Raw genomic sequence first — 5,819 nt, forward strand, 5'->3', positions numbered from 1 at the left:
CATGGTAACATGTTACTGGAATTATCTTGGCAATCATTCTGTAATATATATAAATATTAAATTATGTTATATGCCTAAAAAAATAAAATGATATATATTAATTTATATCTCAATGAAAAAAATGTTTGTTTTGAAATAGATGGGAGCCTAAAACATTAAAAAGAATGACTAATACATAATCTAAGAAATAAATCATTTAGTACAGGTTTTAAAACAGATAGTTTATTTCTCTACCATGTATCATGTGACACAAACATGTAAGGAAAGAAGAAATTGCATAATTTAAGTAATATTATGAAGATGGTGAGATCTGCCCTCTTGGCCACCTCCAATGTAAGTCTTTTACTCTATATGCCAGAACAAACTTTCCCAAAGAGTACTGAATTATTTATTTATAGTAGCATATAAATAATTGGTAAGGCTTACAGTGGTACAATTTCCAGGAACTTTAGCCTTTTGATAGATAAAACAGATTTAATGGCAAATGAACAGGCCTGTCCTAGTGGTGCAACAAGTTAAAGCACAGTGATATGAAGCTATCCATACCCACTGCAACACAAGTTCAATCTCCCACCATGAAGGTGACCCAGATGGTGCAGCAGACCACTCCTGTCTAGCCCGCTGCTCCCCTCAGCATGTATTTCCATCAATCTGCCTCTTCTGCTCCCCACTCTGTCTCTGGTGGACCCTCTCACTCCCTGCATCTTTGGCCTGTGCCCAGTTATTGTCTGCATAAATAAATAAATCTATTAAAAAAAAAAACATTTAGTCATAAAATTTTGAGCATCATTAAAGTAGTAATAGGGCAGAGTTTGACCTGTGGGCCTCAAAATAAACCATCTACAATTGATGTTGACTATTAACTACGTTATCAAGTGAATAATAAAGGTCTTAGTTTGAGGGAAAGATAAAGAAGAAACTTGAATCAAATCCCACAAGTAGCTATTCTCTCTACCCCCAACCACTTTTACACACACATACTGGAGACAAACTGACCACAACCTCTGAACATTACTTCATCAGCAGATCTTAAGCAAATGAAGAGAATTAGTCATGAGTTTAGTAGAATCAATTAGACCAGACACGCTTTAATTCAAACCATGCCAAAACAGCCACTTTGACAGACTACTTCTCCTTGAAAGTATGTGATTTTGCCTTTTATTATTATAAGTCTGACCATTCTTATACAGTAAGAGATAGATTTGGAAATAATGTTGATCGTTATTTGTGCCCTTAGGAGTTGGATATCCCAAGGAGAAAAACTTTGGAGAGTTCTTTTCATCCATTTTCAACTTATTCTATATTACACATTGTGATCATCTCTATTAGTATAATCATTTTTATTTTATCTTTCACACTAGTGTATTGTTTACTTCTTAAATGACAATCTCATTAAGTTCTAAAATTAGATTGCTCAGGTAAAAGAACTTATTGATTCTAAATTACAATGATTTCCCAGTGACATGTTAGTGGAAAATCACTAGCTTAATATTCCACCCCAAGCAACAAAGTAGAACAATTCTTGCTAGTATTCTTTCTTATAAAGTGTATTATAAAATTTCCAAATGAGTTGTTTATTTGTAATTTACAGATGAATTCCTATTTTAAAATCCTCTGGCCTTGGTAGTCTTACTCAAAGGAGCAATGCTATTTTCAATATATGTAATAGCATGACATTATTTCTCACAAGCCATACTGGTTTTGAAAATTTTGTGACTGACTCAGAACATTTTCAGATGTCTTTGGTTTATATTTGTCCAAAGAAATCAAAAATGCAGAAATTTCATCAGTAATATTAACTCCTGATAATTCAATAAAAATTCTTTAATATCATGTTTTTAAATTCAGTACTGTGTTGCCTTTATAATATAAACAACCTAAGTAGTAAACAACCATATATTTCCTATCATTTTACTTTGAATACTGTATTTATTCATCAGACTAAAATGTTAAACAAAAAAAAATGTTGGAAGGAGTGAAAAACAAAACTGTTAGTCTAATTATTAAACAAAAATATTTTGGGCTTCATTTTAAACATTTTGGCTAGAAGACAGAAAGCAGTTTTGAGTGACATTTGCTATCCAGTTTATATTAATATAGTATATCCTTGCATTCTTCATATAGAAAACAGGTATGAAATCTTTAAAGAATGCGTGCATATTGCTTTGTTTCACCATTTAAGACTCTTGATCACTTTAAAAATTCAACAATAACTAGACACATTTAATAAGTCAGCTTAATGCTTTGGAGTCTGTGCTCCACACAGAGATTAGTTTTCTAAGGCTTTTTAAATGACTGTATTCTGGTTGCATTAGAATGAAAAGTCTAAGATTCTATTCCTACCGCAAGGTATCAGTCCATAGTAACTTAACATTCAAAAGGCTCTAACATGACCACGGGGAAAGTCAATGACTACTAAAAGCATATGGAAATATAAACTTTCAGATCCCCTAGCTATGAGAAATGAATAATTCATGGAAAATGTGGTTGAAATGTTTATTTTCATCCGTATTTTCTAATCGGACTAGTGTTGGGAATATTGTACACCCAATCCCAGGATGTTGCAATTTGGGTTTGAGCCTACCCTGAGGCTGGTTTCAGTTTTAAAGAGTAAAACCAAACCCCACTCTCTCTACTCCCCTCAGATTTAAAAGAAAAAAAAATATATGAAACTTTTTAAAGCCTGAGAGTAACTGTGCTTTAGGTTTGGGGCGCTTGGCTGGGAAGGAAGATGAGGGCGTATGGAGTGTGGCAGTGTTTGTCCCGCTGAGGAACGGGTCTGCACAAGATTCAGAGCACAAGATTTGGACAATTTAGAAGACAAGTCACCCTCGAGATTTAAATTCCGATTCCTGAATGGTAAAAGCAGCCACTTCACAGAATTACTGTGATGTTTGAAATGTGCCAGCTAATTTCTAAGGTCGTGCATCTCAAAGTGTGAGCTGAGTGCCTTCGCCTCTGTGAGAACTAAGAGAAGACAGCCCAATTTCAGATCTCCCTAAAAGGAACCTGGGAGCGGGTCCCAAACTGGTGTTTAATAATCCCTACAGGTGGGCACCAAAACTCTCCAGAGTGCACAAATGTTGGGTATTTGGATGATTAAACTAAGGCAAGCGCGGGAGGTCGGGGGAATGCACAGGGCAGAGAACAGGGCTATTGGAAAGGAAACATAAAGCCACCTGATCAGGCTTGGTGGAGAAATCGATGTTCCGCCACCAGGACCCCGGGACTGTCATCCGAGCCAGAAGCCGCACGGATGCCGGGCACCGGCAGGTGGCGCAGGAGAGGCCCCGCACTAGAGGCGGGGTCGGCCGCCTGCCAGCCGGTTCAGCTCCAGGCCAGCTCCAGGCGACTTGGGCGCCGCGTGGGACCAGCACCACCTCGCAGCAGCTGCGGCCGCCACTTACCAGCAGGTCCCGCCGACGAGTGGGTGAGTCCCTGGCACCCTCAGCTTCGCCGCTTGCTCGGCACCTCCGCGGGCCCCTGCGAGGGGGCGCCGCCTGGTACCTCGGGAGGGGTGTGGCGGGAGCGCGGCCGCGGGCTCCCGAGCGTAGCTGCGGGACCAGCGCGGCTCCCGGCGCCCTTTCTGCGCCCTCGAGAGCTGCCACCTCCAAGCGCCGCTGCCCGCCAAGCACTTAGTTCCGCTGTAGCTGCCCGAGGCCCCAAGCCCGGGTCTCCTAAGGAAGGCTTTCGCGAGGCGCTCAGGGGTTATGCTGGGCTATTAAGTTTGTCCTAAGGTTGGGGTCTGATGGCAAGTTTTCAGATTTGGCCAAGTTGCAGTGAGTTTGTCTAGCGTTGATGAATGATTGTTACAAAGCCCTTAAAGTGGTGCAACTTGTCTTCAGGTTTCCTAGTAACCGGAAGTTTTCATTTTAAGCCCCTGGAACATTGTCCTACTCTTTCAGATCTGGATAGGGCAAGTGTCCGCCAAATAGGTCAGTCGAGGCTTTAAATATGTTACGGATCAAATCCACTGGAGTTTGTAGACATGAAATTTATGTCCTCTTCCAAATCCCGCTGTTCTTATTGTTTAAGAAAAAAAAATATAGAGGGGGGGGCTCTCCCTGGTGGCGCAGCAGGTTAAAGCACAGCACTAAGAAGCTAAAGCCACTTGATCATGAGTTGGATCCCCATGATGGAAGTGATCCACATGGCGCAGCAGACCTCTCCTGACCTGCCCGCTGCTCCCCTCAGCAGTGTACTTTCTCAATCAGCCTGTTCTGCTCCCCACTCTGTCTCTGGTGAAACCTCTCACCACCCCTTGCACTTCTGGCCTATACCCCAGTTCTGTATGCATAATCTTTTTTTCAATGGGGGGGGAGGGGGCCTCCCTGGTGGTGCAGTGGATTAGGACGCAGCACTGCAAGCCATCTGCCTGTTCTGCTCCCCACTCTGTTTCTGCTGAATCCTCTCACCTCCCCCTTCACCTCTAACCTGTATCCCAATTCTGTATGCATAAATAAATAAATCTTAAAAAAAAAAAAAAAGAAAAGGCCTCTCAACAGCTTGACATTTCATTTAAGGCCATTCATTTAGCACAGAATTTTAAGCACAGGCAGAAAGAAATACTGAAAAACAACCCCTTGAAGAAAGACATCCCCCCCCCCTTTATTCTGTTCGAAAGGCACCTGAGAGAGTATGCAAGGTTTGGAAATGCAGTGCAACTCACAAGTTATCCCAGTCACTAAGTTTCATATTCTAAACCCTTCTACATAAACATGAGTAGGTTGGGCTGTGTCAATATTTAGTAGAAGTATTGGGTCATCTGTCCTGGCACAGCAAAACAAACAGTCACATCAGAAATATGCTTTGCTTTTAATGGGGATGAAAATTAGCAACAATTTAGGTCAATTCTGGAGTTCCTACCTTCTGAACACTGCTGTTTCCAGTTGTTTTTATTTTTTTATGAAAAGATTTTACTGTAGACCTTAAATTACCCATTGGTTAATGTCTGATGGAAACCAACATATTTTACTTGACTGATACTTTATTTTCTTGGCTTCTGAGTACAAAATTGACTGTGAGCCACACCACACAGTAAAAAGCTTTCTAACATCTCTGGGCTTTTCCTTGGCTCTGCTCTTGGTTGATGTCCCTACCGTGCAGACCGGTGACCTGGGTAGCACTCCACTCTGTTTTTGTGCATCTTGGCCCTCAATCAGCAAACACTGCCTACTTGCTGGAAGCCACAGGACCAGGTTTAGAGAAGCTTCAGCCTTCTCACACCAACCTCCATTCATATAGTATTGTCTTCCTGAAGGATTCATCAAAGTATCAGGTTCAAATATCTGCCTTCTCTGCTAGTCTTTGAGAACTAGAGAGCAGAAACTCCATATCATTTCACATTGCATTCTCACTCACTGGTATTATTGTTCATAACATAGTTATTAAGTTAATATTAATAAGTCTAAGTTTATATGTTAACATCTGCCATTTTGCAGCTCACAGAGTTAAAATACCTTTTAAATGTAGGTGATTATTTCCTGTGTTAGATTATAGTAGATAAATTTCTACTCCTAGACCAATAATCCCCCCTCCAACACACACACACCTTTATAATATTGGCTAAACCACTGAATGGCTTGGAATAATGCTTCCTAAGAAAATAGAGTATAACATGGATGGAGCTGGAAAAGATGCTTAGTGAAATAAGCAGCAAGAAAAGGAAACATACTGATTGGTTTCTCTCATAGCAGGAATATAACAGAACAGGCGAGAAAATAATGATAACAATGAACAGCCATACACCAGAGACATTTTGTGGGGGTGGAGTGGGGGATGGGATCAAAAACAATGGGAGGAAGGAAATGCACTGGACT

General features: G+C 40.8%; 1 protein-coding gene across 1 annotated transcript in view; it reads left to right on the forward strand.

Annotated features, from left to right (window-relative positions):
- Positions 1-3,368: 3,368 nt before the first annotated feature.
- STEAP1 (six transmembrane epithelial antigen of the prostate 1) overlaps positions 3,369-5,819 on the forward strand; it is a 12,682-nt gene continuing 10,231 nt past the window's right edge. Inside the window, exon 1 of the mRNA XM_004676667.2 lies at positions 3,369-3,430. The gene's annotated coding sequence lies outside the window, so the exon portion shown is untranslated. The remainder of the gene's footprint in view (positions 3,431-5,819) is intronic.

The sequence above is a fragment of the Condylura cristata genome, unplaced genomic scaffold (assembly GCF_000260355.1).
Source record: "Condylura cristata isolate star-nosed mole 26May11 unplaced genomic scaffold, ConCri1.0 scaffold00005, whole genome shotgun sequence".
Lineage (NCBI taxonomy): Eukaryota > Metazoa > Chordata > Mammalia > Eulipotyphla > Talpidae > Condylura > Condylura cristata.